The sequence below is a fragment of the Pezoporus occidentalis genome, unplaced genomic scaffold, assembly GCF_034315485.1.
Source record: "Pezoporus occidentalis ecotype Australia unplaced genomic scaffold, CSIRO_AGI_Poc_V1 ctg249, whole genome shotgun sequence".
In the NCBI taxonomy this organism is placed as follows: Eukaryota; Metazoa; Chordata; class Aves; order Psittaciformes; family Psittacidae; genus Pezoporus; species Pezoporus occidentalis.
In genome coordinates this window covers 234,977-254,511 of record NW_026914383.1, presented here as the reverse complement: position 1 = coordinate 254,511, position 19,535 = coordinate 234,977, and the positions used below count along the sequence as shown (strand labels likewise).

General features: G+C 41.0%; 1 pseudogene; it reads right to left on the bottom strand.

Annotated features, from left to right (window-relative positions):
* Nucleotides 1–6,056: 6,056 nt before the first annotated feature.
* LOC134165790 (arylacetamide deacetylase-like 4) lies at nt 6,057–6,898 on the bottom strand (annotated as a pseudogene).
* Between the last annotated feature and the right edge of the window lie 12,637 nt (nt 6,899–19,535).

Below are 19,535 nucleotides of genomic sequence, written 5' to 3'. Positions count from 1 at the left end.
CCAACCCCTCTTTGCAGACTTTCCTGTCCCAATGACCCTGTTCCCTCTCCCTGCCTTGCCAAGGGTTGTTTACATGCTGAGGATGAAGTTTGCTTCCTTTCTGTTTATTCTTTGTGGCAATTGCACATTGCCCAGCTGGGTGAGGGATGCTGGTGACAGGCATGCTGGTGGTTGGGCCACTCTTGGGAAATGGAATGGGTGAATTTAAACCTGTCAGCACCAAAGTGCATATAAGGTTAAGCTTTCTTACAGTTCAGACAAGATCATTAGGAAATACTGTTACACAAAACATGGTTGCAGCTCCTTTCTTTAGTGCTTTAATAGTGAAAGGAATCAACTTCATGCTAAACTGTGCTGTCCTAGTAAATTAGCTGCGTTGTAAGTATGCTTATCAGATCTGGCCCCTTTGGGGTTCTAAGAAGTCTTCTGACGTTTGTGACAGATTGTTTGTGCTAAGGTTCTTACCACCTATTGTTGGTCTGTTTTCTAAAGCTTCTGTGTGCCAGTCCTTGAGGTAGCTAGTTACCAACTGGTCTTGGACAAGATCCTTGGGGCATGTTAACTAGGTCCAGACATCAAAGCCAAACCACCAGCAACAGAGGCTCCACACAAAGACTGGATGTGCTGGAATCTGCTCGCAGCTGTAGAAGAAACAAAGTAGTTGGTTCCTGAAGTAATATATTCTTTTTTTCCTTGGGCATTGCAGGTACAGGGTAACCATTAATGTTTTAAAAGCATAGTCTCAGTGATTTACAAGCTTGCTTGAATCCCAGGATGGAGAACCATTCCCTAAATAATCTTTGAAATGTATGCTCTCTCCAGCTTCTGATTTTCTAACCTTATCTCTTGAGATACGTGAGATATGTCTATCTCTGTGAAACAGAGCAAAGGAATTGGCTCGTGAGGCCAAACCGCCATATTCTCCTGCTCTAGGAACTGACTTAATTTCCAATGAAGAGCTAAATGTTGTACCTGAAACCTTGTCAATACTGGGTTGGCACCCTTAAGCTTTTTCTCTCTAGTGTAGCTTCATGTAGTAGGGGAAATAGACTGAGCCAGTTGCTCAGGTGTGAACTATTTCCTCACATAGTCTTCAAGCAGACCTAAGAACTCCCTGCCTGTATCTGGTGCTGATTAGGTGTCAAAGAGGTAATCACTTGCTTAGATTCAGACACAGCAGGTGTGAATAGATGCTTGTTCTTGGACACCGGGAAGCATTCCCAGAAAGGGTGCTGCTTGTCCCGAGAAGCCCTGTGTGAGTTCTGCAGAGCATGAGGGCCATCTGGTGCTTGAAGTAAGCACCCTGGTCAGTCCTTGCCAACATGCTGACTGCCACTAGCTGTCAGCTAAAGTGCCAAAGCACTGAGGAGATCCGTTAATGGCTTAGTTTGGGTGTTCACACTTGTATCCATATGGATAACTCCTTGTGGAAAGTCATTGGTGTGCATAATTCTGTAGGAGCATAGCAATTTTGTCACTGACTGTGTTTTAAGTACCTGAAAATTAATTCCATGCTTTGGAAAGTATAAAATATCTTCAAATGACCAAATGTTCTATCTTAGCAATGCAAGACACAGCAGAGCTGGAATTAATTCAAAGAAAGTAGAGGACAGGAAGTTCCATGGAGACAATTCCATCTTGTGACTCCCTAGATTTTAGAAAATATAGGAGTCACTAGTAAAAAAGGGGAATTCAGGACTTGCTGTTTCATACTCACCCATCTGCACTGCCATGGTTCTAACCCTCAATACAGATTAAAATGTACAGAGAGTACTATTACTGCTGACATATTATAATTTTATTAATATTTATAATAAATTAAAGACTTACAGATAAAGGACCATGGAAAAATCTCAGGAAGAGATCAGTGAAGAGTTTGGACATTGGCCTATAAATGAGGCATAAATTCGGAAAGTGAATAATGGAAAGAAAACAAGTATTGGATTGCTGAATGGACAAGGAGTATAATACACGCTGTGCTGAATGAGGTATGTGTAAAAGAGTATGAGATCATACAGGATTGTCTCATAACTTACAACATACAAGGTGGAATTGTACAGACATCCTTAGTTCTAGCACTTCCACCCATCTCTACCTGCAAAGAATCATCAAGAGAACAAGCTTGGTACTGAAGATGCAAACAAGAGCGAAGCGTGGATAAAAATGACCCAAAATAAAGATAAGCTTAATAACTGTCACAGGTTTGATGAAGTGCATGGAGATGTACCCAGGCTAGCTTTAAGCCATCTTGTTTAAGGCAGAGCACCAGACTGCTCAAATACTAGCCAGCTTTCTGCACAGCTTTTGCAGCAGGTACTAGCTGCAACTACTATGCTGGCCTAGCTTCAGCTACCAACATGTTGAGATCAGAAACCACAATTAATCCCCACTTTCACATCTGGTTGCATAACAGAGGCAAATCCTGAAACCCTCAAACTGTGGAATATCTGGAATTTATACATTTACCCCGGAAGAATTTCTTTGCTTGAAGTATAAATTGCTAATACCTGCAATAGGAAAAAGAAAACAATCTGTTGTGTCAACAGAGCATGAAGAAATGTCATTTCATTTTGCTGCAAGGAACTGAGAGCAAGAATTCACAAGTAACAACGTGTTTCTGCAGAGATGTGCACCTGTGAAGTTGTCGTCATATTTAATTAACATGGTGACAATGAAGAATTTAACCCAGCATTTTCTTCCTACTCACTGTTTGGCTGACAGAGAATGAAGACAGGGAGTAACCTCTTTCCATGCTTGTGTGTGCTCAGGTATTGCAAGTGCAAGGTGGTTGCATAAGAGTGATTTTACAATTCGTAGGCATTGAATGACCAGCTGTTTTGACATGCAATGGCAATTATCTTGTGTTAGTGAAGGTGGATCTGTTCTAACGAGCAATATAACAACTCAGCTGACATTTTTCTTTTCCTTTGTGTTTTGTATCTTTGCAGAAATAGTTCAATAGTTCATTCACAGAAATTGTTTAGCCTGGAGAAGAGAAGGCTCCAAGGGAAGCCTTAGAGCAGCTTCCAGTGCATAAAAGGGCTAAAAGAAACCTGGAGAGGGGCTTTGGACAAGGGCCTGTAGGAACAGGACAAGGGCAATGGCTTTAACCTGCCAAAGGGGAGAGTGAGATGAGCTCTTAAGCAGGAGCTCTTCCCTGTGAGGGTGCTGAGGCGCTGGCACAGGGTGCCCAGAGAAGCTGTGGCTGCCCCATCCCTGCAGTGTTCAAGGCCAGGTTGGACACAGTATCACAGTATCACAGTGTGCTAGAGATTGGAAGGGACCTCAAAAGATCATCTAGTCCAACCCCCCTGCCGGAGCAGGAACACCTAGATAACGTTACACAGGAATGTGTCCAGGCGGGTTTTGAATGTCTCCAGGGAAGGAGACTCCACAACCTCCCTGGGCAGCCTGTTCCAGTGTTCCGTCACCCTCACTGAGAAGAACTTTCTTCTCAAGTTGAAGTGGAACCTCTTGTGTTCCAGTTTGTACCCATTACCCCTTGTCCTATCATTGTTTGCCACTGAGTAGAGCCTGGCTCCATCCTCGTGACACTCCCCCTTTATATATTTATAGACACTTATAAGGTCACCCCTCAGTCTCCTCTTCTCCAAACTATAGAGACCCAGCTCCCTCAGTCTTTCCTCATAAGGGAGATGCTCCACTCCCTTAATCATCTTTGTTGTCCTGTGCTCGACTCTCTCCAGCAGCTCCCTGTCCTTCTTGAACTGAGGGGCCCAGAACTGGACACAATATTCCAGATGGGGTCTCACCAGGGCAGAGTAGAGGGGAAGGAGGACCTCTCTCGACCTACTAACCACCCCCCTTCTAATGCACCCCAGGATGCCATCGGCCTTCTTAGCCACAAGGGCACAGTGTTGGCTCATGATCATCCTGTCGTCCACTAGGACCTCCAGGTCCCTCTCCCCTACACTGCTCTCTAACAGGTCGTTCCCCAACCTATACTGGAACCTGGGGTTGTTCCTGCCCAGATGCAGGACTCTACACTTTCCTTTGTTATATTTCATCAAGTTATTCCCTGCCCAACTCTCCAGCCTGTCCAGGTCTCGCTGGATGGCAGCACAGCCTTCTGGCGTGTCAGCCACTCCTCCCAGCTTAGTGTCATCAGCAAACTTGCTGATAGTACACTCAATTCCCTCGTCTAAATCATTGATGAATATATTAAATAATACCGGTCCCAGTACTGACCCTTGAGGCACTCCACTAGTTACAGGCCTCCAACTAGACTCCGCCCCATAGACTACAACTCTCTGGCTTCTCTCCTTCAGCCAGTTCACAGTCCACCTCACTACCTGATCATCCAGTCCACACTTCCTCAATTGAGCTGTGAGGATGCTGTGGGAGACTGTGTCAAATGCTTTGCTGAAGTCAAGGTAGACCACATCCACCGCTCTGCCATCATCCATCCACCGTGTTATTTCCTCATAAAAGGCTAAGAGATTGGTCAAACATGATTTCCCCCTGGTGAAGCCATGTTGACTGCCCCTCATAACCCTCTTATCCTTGATATGCCTTAAGATGGCACCAAGGACAAGGTGTTCCATCACTTTCCCAGGGATGGAGGTGAGGCTGACTGGCCTATAGTTACCCGGGTCCTCCTTCTTGCCCTTTTTGAAGACTGGAGTGACATTTGCTTTCCTCCAGTCCTCAGGCACCTCTCCTGTTTCCCAAGACTTGGTAAAGATGATGGCGAGTGGTCTAGCAATGACTTCTGCCAGTTCCCTCAGCATCCATGGGTGCATCCCATCTGGACCCATGGATTTATGGATGTCCAGATTGCTCAACTGATCTCTAACCCATTCCTCATCGACTAAGGCAAACCGCTCCGTCGACCTGACTTCATCTAAGGTTTCAGGGGTACAGGGCTCTTCAGGACTGCCTGCAGCAGAGTAGACAGAGACAAAGAAGGCATTCAGTAACTCTGCCATCTCTGTATCTTCTGTCACCAGGGCACCCATCCTGTTCATCAGTGGGCCTACATTGCCTCTGGTGTTAGTTTTGTCTGCGATGTACTTGAAAAAGCTCTTTTTGCTGTCCTTGACCCTTCTTGCCAGGTTTAATTCTAAGGAAGCCTTAGTCCTCCTAGCTGCCTTCCTACATCCTCTAGCAGCAGCCTTATATTCCTCCCAAGTGGCCAGCCCCTCCTTCCATGACCTGTAAACTCTCCTCTTCCACTTGAGCATACCCAGCAATTCCCTATTTAGCCACGCAGGTCTCTTGGCCCTCTTCCTTGACTTCCTACGTGTCGGGATGCTCCGATCTTGAGCACGAAAAAAGCAATCCTTGAATGTCAACCAACTATCTTGGGCCCCTTTACCTTCAAGCAGCCTTGGAGGGGGCTTGGAGCAAGCTGCTCTAGTGGAAGGGGTCCCTGCCCATGGCGGGGGGTTGGAACTGTATGAGCTTTAAAGTCCTGTCCAAACCAAACCATTCTGTGATTCATTCTGTGAGATTATTTGGGCACCTTCCATGCTGTTTTCATACTTTCTCTCCAAATTCCAGGTAAAACAGTTGATGATGTGTCTGATTACAAAATGGCAAAACCCACTATGTCTCTGTCTTGCTAAAGACAACCAATTGCTTCTCAGAAAGGAACTTTATAGAATAGTTTAGAGGCCAGTCTCAGACACAGGTACCTGTCTCACACAGCTGGCATTTCTGTACTCCCTCTGTGTCACCCATTTCCCTTTAAAATCAGATTTGTAAATATACTCAATTCCCTCATTCAGATCTTACAACCATGTCCAAAGCTACCGATTGCCTATACACATAGTTTGATGATGATTACTACTCATTTCAGAAGTGCTGAATGTGAAAGTATTGTTACTCTCCAGAGGCTTTGAGGGGGCATTTTATGCTGATTTTGTGTGTATTATGTGGAGATGTGGATGCACATTGCTAGTTACTCATTAATGACATGCTTCAAAATGTTCTTTTACTATGTTGAGTTTTTATTCTTTGACATGAGAATGAATCTTCTTACAATGTAAAAAAAGAACAGCAGAACAGATATACCAAATAATGGGATTTTTAAAAAAAAGGTGGGGGAAAAGATAAAAAATAAATCATGTTCCCAAATAACAGCAACTGAAAATCAGAATTCAACAGACCATGCTAATCTTATTATTTGTTACCTAGGTTCTAATGTTCTAATATACAAATAGCTAGTAGCTGGTTAATTAGAACACCCTCTGCATACCAGTACACTATACTGGAGAAAACATTTTAATAGCCTTTTGTTAAGTTTACAGTGTGGTTCACTTTTTTACTTGGTGGTGAAAAGAGAAAATACCATAACCAAAAAATTCCAGTGCACAGTGGAAACCGCCTTCCATGCTGAACCAGGTCACTTTGACATTGTTGTCCTCTAACCGTTTATTGTACAAGAGTCCATCATCTCTGAGCACATTGTGCTCACAGGTGATGATACAAGCATCAGGTAGGCAGCAAACAACAGCATCTTCTGCTAGCAGTGGGGACAGTCTTGTCTCAACCAGTTCCTTTGTTTCTTCATGGACTTGAGGTAGAAATGAAGCAAGTAGCAGCTGTTTATAACCCAGCTTAAATATCTCTGGGATAAGATCTGGGTTTATCCACTTCTTGTATTTCAAATTCATACTCTCAGGAATGTGAGAACCTGCCAAAACAGCTTCCTTCATAGAGCAGTCTTTCTTCAGGTACTTCAGGATAAACTTGACTGTATGTTCCCAGGACAGGAAGGCAGTGAAAGCATTTTTCTGATGAGATGGCAGATTGAAGTTCAGTGCTTAGAGAAATGGATAGATCAGTACTTGGGCGCATGTCTTTGGGATATCTCTTCTATTTCCCAGTTCTTGGCATACACTAGCAGCAAAAGTGCCCCTGAACTATGCCCACAAACAATAATAGAATCATAGAATCATAGAATAGTTAGGGTTGGAAAGGACCTTAAGATCATCCAGTTCCAACCCCCTGCCATGGGCAGGGACACCTCACACTAAACCATATCACTCAAGGCCTCGTCCAGCCTGGTCTTGAACACCACCAGGGATGGAGCATTCACAATCTCCCTGGGCAGCCCATTCCAGTGCCTCACCACCCTAACAGGAAAGAATTTCCTCCTTATATCCAAGGATCCAATAATCCAATGAGGATCCACCCCATAGTTTTCTGCAGTCTTCAAGAAGTACACGGTAGCAGTATGACAGCCCAGAGCTTGGACTGAATGCTTATGTTCAGGAGATAAAACATACCTGAAATGCAGAAAAGAACTAGTATTACACATCCACTAGTATAACACATCTACTTGCAAATGGCTTGAATGGCTCATCTTACGTGCACCCCATGCATTTGCAAAACTCGCTCAAAGCAATATTAACTTTATTTAAAGTTTTGCTTGGTGAAGCAAACAGAAGAGCTTCCCCAAGACCATCAGCATTGAGCTATGCTCTTGTGTAATTTAAGTGTGTGAGGCATTAAGTCTTGCAGTTCATTTCCCCACATTTTACAAGGCCATACATTTACTCAGTTCCTGATCCAGGTGCATCCACCTGGGATGCAAGTTCATGCCTGCAGGGAAGTCTGCAGTTGTCCCACTCAGACTGACTTTGGATGTATGTATAGCTGTGAGTAATCCTGTGTAAACCCACAAAATCCAGCCGAGTCATGGCTCCTGAGCTTTTTACACTGGGGACACTGATTATTAGGTTATTCTATATTGGTACAGTATTGTATATTATTATTGCATTTTAATATAGAAAGATTAATAACATTATAAAACACCATACAGTATATGTACTGTGGTGACAAAATAGCTTCCTGTAGACAATACTTTTATTTATGGTATCCATTGGAACAAGTGAATTACAAAAAGGGGATGTTACAGTGACAATCCCTTTATTTCTTTCTTAACTACTAACTTACTTTATGTGTTGAAAATCAAGGTAGATATAACTGTCAGACACCTAAGCAAGTTAAAGTGTTGTACATTGATTTCAATGACATCTAAGTATACTTTGAGACTACGTTTTTAACAGGCATACTTCTTTATTCTCTGTGTTCATGGTTTTATGGCTTTCTGGAGAAGATTAATATTAATAAGAAAGTAAATACTACAGAGGTAACAGTGTGGGCATTCTCTCTTAACCCTTCACTGTTTGCAGAGACACATTGCTTCTGCTTCTCTGGTTTTTCACTGTTCTGTGAAATTAATTCAATGGATTCATCAGCATCCTGATAACCAGGGAATAAAAAGATAGTAGAAACTGAAATTAGGAATATGCCTTATAATTCCTTGTTATCAAAGTCAATGACTTTTTGTGGTGACAAAACAAACAGATCTGCTCCTCTGAAAATAGCTGGCATATATATAACTTTTGTAACTTTATGAACCTGTGTTTCTCACTGCCATTTCATGGCACATGCTTGCTCACACATATCAACATCATAGGGGTAGACAACACTACAGCTCAGCTTCTCTTATATTTAAAGAAATGTAAATACAGAATGGGTATCATTAAGAGGGAACTGGAGGGAACTAACTAATCCTGGGAGTAACACTGAATGGGGGTCACTTATGCAACAGGCACAACCATTGAATCAGACGTTCTGGCTATGTACCAGAATATTCTTTCATGGCTTCCTGAAGAACAAATGTTGTTGATGTAATTAAATCTGAAAATACTTGAAGCAATATCATCCCTTTTTTTATGACATATTGCCACAATTGAATGTGTTCTTCCCTGTGAGGGTGCTGAGGCGCTGGCACAGGGTGCCCAGAGAAGCTGTGGCTGCCCCATCCCTGGCCGTGTTCAAGGCCAGGTTGGACACAGGGGCTTGGAGCAAGCTGCTCTAGTGGAAGGGGTCCCTGCCTGTGGCAGGGGTTGGAGCTGGATGAGCTTTAAGGTCTCTTCCAACACAAACCATTCGAGGATTATTACACACCGTTTCTTAGGGTGGTTGTAAAGGCTAAAATAGCTTGAGATCCTTGTAAAAGCTTTCTATGTTGTTTTAAGTAACTGGAAGGCTGAGGCTGGCCGAGGTACGTCATACCATTTTGCTGTGGAAATGTTAATTGTAGTACTATAGCTGAGTCTAAATGAGTTTTGAAGCAGAGATTTGACTGTTTGCTGATAAATGAAGGGTGCAGCTGATGTGCCCCTGTGAAATCAGCACATTTCTGTGTGGCTGATTCAGGCAGAAATCTGAGACCTACACATCGTGTTATAGTAAATTGTCTAATAGAATTATTCCATCGTAAGGTTGTGGGCAGAAATATGACTCTTTTAATGTATTTAAAGATGCACTGAATTTTTCTTCAACCTTAATTGTGATTTTGCTGCATTTAGAAGATTTGGTTTACAGGTATTTGCTCAGTGATGTGTTCTTTCGGTTACAGAATTCTAATGCCATTTAATATGTGTGCATGTCTCCTGCCTGTAGAAATAGGATCTTTTAGAACTTTCTGAATTACATGTTTGCAGTTATCTGGTTTCTCTAATAAATTAAATGGGAAAAAAGACAACTAAAGTACATCCATCATGGACACATGTTTTTAAATGTCTGCTATAAGACCATCTGAATTGCCATGAGCACTACAGAAGTCACAATAAACATGCTGCAGTTAGAGACCAAAGGGAGGAATGCAGATGTTAACAACTTCAGTCTAGTTTTCAAAAAAAAAAAAAAAATTTTCTTTAGCAGCACTGCTTCCTGTAAGGAATATATGTCATAAAGAGTGCAATATCCTACAAAAATAAGGGCAGATTAGAGAGTTTTAAAAGTAAAATAAACCATGAGTGCTTTCTGTCTCTCAATCCCTCAAACTAATCTTCAGTCACTTCCTAGGTTCAGGAGAGTTATTAAAAAGATTGAGTTAAGAATCCTAAATAATCATATTTTGTCTTTCAGCTCCTTACTGATGCGTCTGAATATCCAACATCCTCCATGGAAGATGATGACTCCTCTCCATTTATTTGCAGCTGGTGCTCTTGGGCAGTAAATCCTCACTGGCACCTCATCAAAACGCAGATCCTTTATGAAGCATTTTGAGTCCCTGCATGCTGGCAGTCCATCAGCAAGCAACCTTGTAAGTTTGTGCTCCTCAAAGACACCCAAACTTTCTGAGTAAGTTCTTTGCCTAGATAGATATAACAGGAAAAACTTGGAATTAGTTTAGGAATTCAGGCCTTCCCACTCTAAAAAGGCCACAAGCTTCTTCTAACATAGAATCATAGAATATTTAGGGTTGGAAAGGACCCTAAGATCATCCAGTTCCAACACCCCTGCCATGGGCAGGGACACCTCCCACTAAACCATGCCACCCAAGGCTTTGTCCAACCTGGCCTTGAACATCCCTGAGTTTTAACAGAGTTTTCAGATTCCATTAATATACATGATAAACTTGGTATCAGTGCATTCTAAATATCCTCTTTTCTTTCCTTCTCTTAGGAGATCCTGACATCACAGAGGCATCTCAAAATTCAGAGAAAACACTGTCATGAAGGAGAACAGAGAATTTGATACGTATTCTGTCAAAAAGCTTCTTTAATTTTAAAAATTACAAAGCACTTCAGAACCAATAGCAATGCACTCAGAAAATGAAAGGTATGAGTATTCCTAGACAAATGTGCTCAGTGTTGCAGTGATCAGTAGTAGGTGAAACATTTTATATAAGCCAGGTTCTAAAATGTGTACTTGTGTAAGAGAAAGAGGACCTAGATCACCATGTCAGCACACCTTTTCTTGTGAAATAGGGTCTTTGAAAAGCTATTTGCTGGAACACCTGAATTCTAGCACAAACTGGCTTTTTATGTGGAAAACCATATGGGGACCAGATTTTTACTTTAAAAATAATTACAGAATCACATACTAACCAGCAAAAACCACTCAATTTGAGCTTAATTGACCTTAAACTACATTAGACAGTCTTTCTGCCAGTCACTTTGAAGTTTTATGCTTTGCCAGCCAAAATCATAGAAACATAGAATCAGCTGGGTTGGAAAAGACCTTTAAGATCAAGTCCAACCTTTACCCCAGGATTGTCAAGTCCACTACTAATAATAATTATCATCAAAGCTTTATATCACAGTGCAATATGATTAGTTAGTCTAAATGCAGATCTGTATGAGCAAATTAAAACAAAAGCTAGGATGTGAGCTAGGAGGCTTTCTCTTATCTTTTCCATTTGAGATTGTCATTGATGTCTTTATGACAGAGTACGTGGATAGATTCTGCAGGAGCATCGCACGTATGATACTTATGCTGTAGAAGGCACACATTTAACTGTTGATGCAGTTTTGCTATGACATATCACAAGGTGAAAGAAAAAAGGAAAAGACTGTTAAAAGAGGTCTTCATTGCAACATACAATACAGACACATCACTGGCACAGGAAGAGCAGCATTCATCAGAATGAGCAGGATATGTTGATTGTACATGTTCAATGCACATGTTCCTTTATGGAACCCTGTGAAGTCATCACTATGAGGGTTATTTCTGTGGAAGAAACATAAAGCCAGAAATTCACCAAAAGTACCAGCAGATGTCTAAAGGTTTCTGAAAGGAAATCAGGTATTGAATAGATTCAGTGAACAGCAAATGGTGAAATGCATCTTTAAAACTATCCAAGAATAGGAAACTGAATTTTCTGGAACATATTATCAATGAAGATAAAATACGTACTGTTGAATAACAGCCACTTAGAAGCTATAAAAGTGGGTTAAAAAAATCACCTGAAAGAATCTTTTCATTCAACCAAGTATAGAAACATAGAGAACTTAATAACACAGTCATATTATTATATTAAGTTTATATATAGCTTAACATGAAAAGCAGTGTGAGATACATAAAGGACAGCAGACTCTTCTTTCATGCCAGACAATGCAGAGCGGCTTAGGCTGCTCTTATGTACTCCTGTTGCCTTCTTTGATAGCTTTTTGGGCACAAGCTGTTTCTTTCTCTGATGGCAAAGCACATTGCACAGTGAGTCTGGCTTACAAGTACTTAAATAATAAGTGGTAACAGGTCTAGCTGACCCTGCTCTGGCTGGAGGTTAGATTAGATACCCTCTGGAAGTGCCCTCCAACCTACATGGTATATAACTAGGACACAGTATATATATATATACTCTAAGGTATATAACTAGAACACAGTAATTCAGTCACTGCGGAAAGAATCACAGGTAAGAAAATTACTGCAGATAGTTCAAAATTTAGGAAAACACCTTAAATATATCAAAGTGCATTGAGATACAGAAGGGTGGTTATTACTATTCATGTGATTCACAGCCCTCCTGTCATCCACAGGACCAATCATTTCATTGTAGAAGGCAACCAAATTACAATTGCAGTATAAGAATATGTATCTCGGTATTTAAAAGAACTCACCTCACACTGGCTGCTTCTATGTATAGAATACCAACTCAAACCTTGGCCTTGATCTTTAAATCTGTGCTACTATGTGGTTCCCATTACATACAGTTGCAATATTTAGATGCGTATCTTCATAGTTTTCTTTTCCTGAAAATCACAATATCACAGAGCATGATAAACTCACCAGAATTTCCATCAGAATATGTAAGCAATGATAGAAGCGGAGCTTTAGTGGCTGATCAGCATCAGGAGGAATCTCTACCTTGAAGGATTTATAAGTTTCCACTAAAACCAGTAATACAAAAGCAGCCAGAATTCCTGCTATTAAAGCCAACACATAAAAGGATTCAATTTTTCTTTGGTGGGAATAACGTATTAGAGAACGGTGTTATCTGATTCTGTCAGTGATGTGATGTGATTCTGTCAATATTTACATCCTTCAATGTGACTCCACAGAGAAGTCATTTGCATTTCAGAACTCCTCCACCCTCCTACAGATAAAGCTGCCAGATGCTGGCAGCATCTAAACATCTGGCTATTATAGGTTCCTTTAGCATGGTCAGAGTTAATACATAGAAGACTCACATCCAGGAAATGTCATTATTCTGTATATTCAAAAATTGCAAAACAACTGTATTTTTTAGCTGCTTTAATTGTATTCTTCTTTATGGGCCTCAAAAGCTAGGTGGAATTTTTTGAAGTGTACTGATTAGTATAGGATACTACCTCTCCTTAAGAACCTGCGGAAGACTGAACTCCAATCTCCATGTTCAGAAATTGTAGCAGTTCTGGTGTTGGGAGGAGATCTGAAGTATGATTCTAAGGCTTTTGCTTAGTGCCGGTCATGTTTTCCCCTGCTATGTTGCTGGGAGAGACAGCTTCAAACAGAGAGCTTAGAACAGAACTGTTCTGTTGGCCACAACAGTTAGACATTGTGAAGTCCATCTAAAAGAATTAGATTTTACAGATTTATATAGATCTGTCAGTTATGTGGAAGCTGTCCAGAGATCTCTGGGCTTACCAATGATATGAAAGAGAAACTTCACCTTCACTTGGAGAACTCTGGCCCTAACCCTCTGTTCTGATTCATTCTAAAGAAGGGATTTTGATCTCTTTACACCTTCTCAGTTTGCTGTTTGTTGCTGAGCCAACCCAATGTTACCCTTTGCTGTCATCTAGGCTGTGATCAGACCACATGGCCAGCCAAATGCTTGTACCAACAGAGGTGATGATAGCAAAGGAATGATAGAGGATCTGCTGGGATTAGTCAATAGTCTAAACCAATACTTACCTGTGTAGAATGAGAATAAACAAGAAGAGCCGCATGTGTGACCAGGTGTAACTCCATGTATTTCTGTCCACCGTGTGACTGGAAAAAACCTGTTTGGGTAAAAGTAAAAAGCAAAGAAACACCAGCTCATTGTGATATAAGCAGTACAACCATCTCAGTACAAGCATCTCTGGTCATTATTTTATACGTCAGCTTTTAGGAAACACCTGGATTTATGCATGCTACTGTTACAATGGATCTTTCTTCCTCCAAAGAATCAGCTGATCCTCACTGCCCTGTGCCATTGTGCATGTCAGGAAAGATAAAATAACTTTTTAAAAGGCAGCAGGCCCCATAAATGAGTTGAAGGATCAGCCGCCTTTGGAAGCCCTATGTTGTTTACCCTATGTATCATTTGCTCCAGTGTCCTCCTCCAGAACTGCTTGTCCCTTAAAAAGATCAGTGATACAGATTTGTAGGTGTAATGGCAGTGATTCAGCAAGAGCAAGCAAAGTGTCCTAGTGCTAACAGTCAGTCAAGCTCTAGAGATACCAGATTAAGTTGCTAAAAATCCAAATCTTTCTGTTGCTCAGACCATCAGCGAAAGTACTGTAGTTTCTGTCTGAATGAAGAACTCAGCATCCCTCTGTGCCTTCCCTTAGCTCAGCTGAATCTCTCCAGAGATCTTTTCCCATCCTCAATATACAGTGTGGTCCTATTCCATCCCAACAGTTCATACACCTAAAGCTGACCTCTTCTAGCCTTCTAACCAAACAAATTTGGCTTTGACAACAGCATTCTTTTCCTAACATTCCTCCTCTCTTGGGCTTCCTTTCTAGAACTGTCAAGTTTGAAGAAGCTTATGACAGCGGACTTGAATTATCTCACCTCTGCCTGTTGTAGTGAACCAGTAGCTCAGAAAGAAATTACAGCTGCTTGTAATGAGTTTTTTCAGAAACACATTGATAGAAAGGATTCAGGGAACATTTTGTCTGAAGATTTTTTTCCTAAGTCAGTTTACAGGCTTCCAGTGCAAATTTACTGCAGGCATTAACCTCCTGTCCTGGTCTTGTCAAAATCCGTATCATGTTAGTATAGTAGGATTTCAGGTCAGACTCTTGAAACAATAAGCTGATTTTGATTTTGAAGGCCTTATGGACTTTATTCTTCTGCCTCCCTCAATCCTTGTGTGTCTTACAAGTTTTGTCAGGACTGAGGAATTAGAAGGAATGGTAAATAAAGAGAAAATAAGATGAGTCAATCAGTCTAACAAAATGTAGTCCCTCCATTCCTGTTTACATGTGGTATTTTTCACTGTTCTGTCTCCCAATATGAAGAAAAAGGATAACAGATTGAGACAGATTTGGCTTCAAATCAAAGCATTAAGGAAAAAAGAAGGACAATTAGTACAAATGACAAAATCCTATATGTACTAAGATGACTAAGAATTTGAAAGATGTTTTCTTTTCTTGCTGTTGCATCCCTTTGTCTGAATTCCAGCTAGTACCTGCATGCACTTTGAAAACATTGTACTGCTTATAAAGACAATTACCTTTACACATCTTGAATCCAGAAAGGGATGTCATCTAGAATTTAGAATTACTCAGACATTTGTTATGTCTTTATTCATGATACAGGGTTGTTGTGAGACCCTGGAAAAGCAGTGACACATCCACATGTAGCTTTTTGCACAAGGCTGGAAGTTAAACAGACACATGGTTCATTTGAGTTTAGTCCATGGCAAAGCTCCACTTACAAGGCAACAGTATCAGACTCTTAATGCTTAATAGCACACACAGGGACAGTGTGAAATCATAGAACCACTGGGACACATTTCAAATGGAAAATGTTGACTCAAGGGAAGAATGAAATCAAGAAGCAAAAAATTTAGCTCTTGATTTATCCAAATCTGACAGCAGTGCTTCATGTAACAAAAACCAGACCAACTTGGCAAAAGGTTTTCCTTTTTTAAAGGAGGTTTAGTTTTAACCTGTGATTGTGATAGATTGTCCATGGTAAAGAACCTTGCAGTGATGTAAAAAACTGTTATTTCTTAACACACCAGTAACAGACTTTCCACTGTGTGACAGTGCTGCTCTGTGTTCCCAGTTTTTTCCCATCTGCTTACCAATGTCCTGTATATATTGGGTGAAGTTTTTTTAAGTTGAAAACACAGAATTCTTAGCCCAAATAGCTTTCAGACATGCATTGAGCATGCTTTTAATTTCCAGATCCTTTTCCTGTCAAAAGTTCTTGCAGTTTAGCAACTTCATTTGCACAGTCTTTCAAGTTTGCTAGGAACTTGACTGCAAAGGCTTTGTGAGCCAGTGTAGAGTTCTGCTAACATACAGAGGTGCAACATGAAGCTCTAAGCATTCCGATGTTCTACCCAAGCCTCTTCACAGATCCATGTAACACTGTTCTGCAAAAATGGACCTTTGTTATGCAAGTGATGTGTATGCAAGATATGTATGTTATGCGAGTGTGTTATGCAAGAGAGTGTTTCAACTTATTTTAGAAGTAAATGTTGCCTTTTCACTGCTCTTTTTTCCTTCAAGACTGGGAAAGTAAAAAGAAGTAGGTTTCTATGACTCTCATTGAGAGTATGAGTAAATCTACACTAACCGTGATCCAAAGCTGGGTTTCAGTTACAAAAGGCCTTCCTAACCTCCCTTTAAATTAGCTTGCCTAAATGTTTTTTTTTAAGCTGGGATGTTACAATCAGGCAATACTGTGGTTAAATATTCAGAAAGCATAAAGGCATCTTTTGAGCCGTGGTTCCAGGTGTGGGTCATTCAGGGATGATCTAAATTTGAACTTATTAATTCAGAATAGATTTATAAAACTCCATTAAAGCTGTATTCCTTTACACTTCTGTTAAAAAGTACAAGCCCAGAAATTTAAACAGACAAGTGGAAGCCAAAACTGAATGAGTTACTGCTGAGATGTATTACATGACTCCCTTGTTGCAGACTGGAATAAAGTTTAGTAGTTTAAAGTGCCATGAAAAGGGCTTAAACCAAGTTTCTGGGTTATTTTTCGTTTTTCAATTAATGCTTCATTGTGAGTGTCTGTATAGGAAAACAAATAGTTGGGTACTGTGCAACTATCCAAAACACAAAGTTCATTCTGCAACCAAGCTATAGCAACTGATGCAGTTTTACAAAATTAACAGGCCAGTGAAGTGAGCAGAAACATGAAGGGATTCACTTTGGGACAACTTCTAACTTACAGTTAGGAACAACTGCTGTGATGTGACAGATCCTTGCTACCATCAACAAAGTTATGTACCAATTGGCTGTCTGCACCTCTAGATGTTTCCTGTAAGGAGTCTGGATAACCAAACCCACGTGAAGGCCTGGTTAGGGGATTACACAACCAGAGATCAACTCTGAACAAAAGCGTATGTTGGTTTTGTGAAGGTGACAGTTTGGGAAAAGACCTCTTGCCAAAAAAGAGCACAATCCCAGAATACTATTTTTCCCCACTTTTCAGAGTGGAACTGCAATTAAGAGGGACAAACCTCAGCTGTTCTGAGTGTTCTACTACATACTATGTGTAGAATTTGAAGCTATTTGACTTGTTGGCCAAAGCAGGTGAATTCTTAACTGGCTTGTACTTTTCACCATATTTATTACAGACAAGATACAGCAACTTCAGTTTTGCTATAAGTCTGCTTTTGCTTCTTGCTTTTGTACATTTGTACAGTGTAGTGACTCCTGGTTTTTAGTGCTTCAAGGTAAATCTAAAGTAAAGTAGTAAAGAAGTAAAATAGTTCATACTTCCAAGAAATTTTAAAAGGAAAATTTTAAATATCTAGAACCATCTTTTTACTCCCACTCCAAATGGTAACAACTTCGCACATAGATCAATAAACCAAAATCATAATGAATGAAAAAAGCCCAAATACTTTCAATGCATTTTAAGGTATTCTTGAAGCTGGAAAGAGATTGAAATCCATATTCACAAAATTATTCCATTCCCACTGGCTTCAAAGGATCTGCAAATGTTTTAAACAATGAATTTTGGTTTTAATATGAACAGGTTAATTATAATATTACTGAATTTCCTATTTTAAATGTGTCTGTGGTGATTTATGCATAAAGAGACTAACTCAGGAATCAAAAAATCAGATTTACTTTCATGAACTTCATATCCTTTCATTTTGAACACTGCTCCTTACGTCCATACCGGCAAGTTGTTATATTTGTTACCAGACCAGACACTGAGTCATTCTAGTCTAAACCAGACACTAAGCTGTCTGTGTAATTTCTCTCTCCTCCTCAGAGTTTTTGGACTGAGAGGAAAATTAGACCCCCTAGCTCCGTTTCCAAAGGTATTACTGTAAAAACACACAGAGCAGCTAAACGCTGCCAAGCAGCAATGGAAAGTCTTTGAGCTCTGGTTATTTCAGATGCAGCTAAGTTAGGGAGTACCACCTGATCCCAACAATCTGTCCAAACTTACAGTTTTTGGTTAGGAGCTTCATCTTCTTCTCTCCAAAAATCTCTCTCCTGACACTCAGTGATGATGCAGTGATAATCGTATGGCTTATTTGTTATGAGGAAACCTGCCATTTAAATGTAAGAACTCTGCAAGTTTCTCTCTAAATTTTATTTTTTTTTCTGAAAACTTTGGTGGAACTTTTAACAGAGCTGAAATGCAAGGATTTACATGTTCTTCATATTTTATGTTAAAAATCTCGTGTGTGATAAAGATTTTAAATGTGGGTGACACCGGAAACTCGGTTACTCTTTGAGAACAAATAACCCCTGAACACTTACCTTGTGGCCCCTTTGAACACTGCCTGCTTCCAGAAATGTCTGATTGATTCCACAGCATAAAACTGAATTTCTTTTCAAAGGGACTCAGCTTCCTAATTAATTTATATTGGTTGTGTAATACACTTCCATTGCAGTGGTGCTTTAGTAACTTTAAAGTTGGAAGGTGTCTTTCACACGTGTCATTTTCCAGCAATTGTAGCTTTTACCACTAGATGGCTTCCCAGGATAGTGGATATAGACCCGACCTCCTGAATTAACGTGGGATTGGATTCATTTTAGCACATTCTTAATGATATATACAGATGCAAAGTGTAAGCTCTTTCCAGCTCAGCTGTGAAGACAGCAAAGGAGGTTTCACACCCTTGAGCTTTTTGTGACACCTTCAAAGCTTTGCATACTGGATTATCAGGTTATTTCTGGTCGCTGTCAAAGCTCCAGCAGTGCTCTCAGTTCAGATGTGCAGTTAGATCCTCCTCAGAAACGCTTCATCAGTGCAGCTAAAACACATCATACCTGCCTCGTGCTTTACAGCGCCAACAACCAAGCTGGGGGGCAGTATTGCAAGAAGCTTTGCCCTTTCTCCTGTTACAACAGAGTCCAAAGTGCTATGGAGTCCTTCTTGTGTTGCAACTATGCCCTCCTAACTGGACAAAAAGGGATTGGGAAAGTAGAGAGAAAAACCCATTCTTTGTTATGAGGAAGTGTCTCCCTCCTTCGTACCGAGCCTGCCTCTTATTGTCCCACTACTCCAGCACCAGTTTTCAGCAGTGCAAACATCTTCCAGCACGGAAAATCCATGAGTTTTTGTGTTGTCCATAAAAACATTGGTCCGGCGTTAAATTTTGATGGTTAGCTGGATCCAGCCTGGCAATCCGGCGCTGAAGGAACCATTCCCCTCCACACCAGCTCATCCTGGGCCAATACTTCTGCGCCCGAGCTCCAAGATTTGAACTCAGCCTTAACGCTGCCTGTTCCTGAGCTGAGGGTCCGGGTGGGGGAACAGGGGGTCCGGCTGAAGACAGGGGGTCCCGGGCGGGGGGCCGCGGGGACAGGGAGTCAGGGGCTGCCTGCCCGGGTGGCGGAGCCCGGGGACCGCCGTAGCACGCAGCT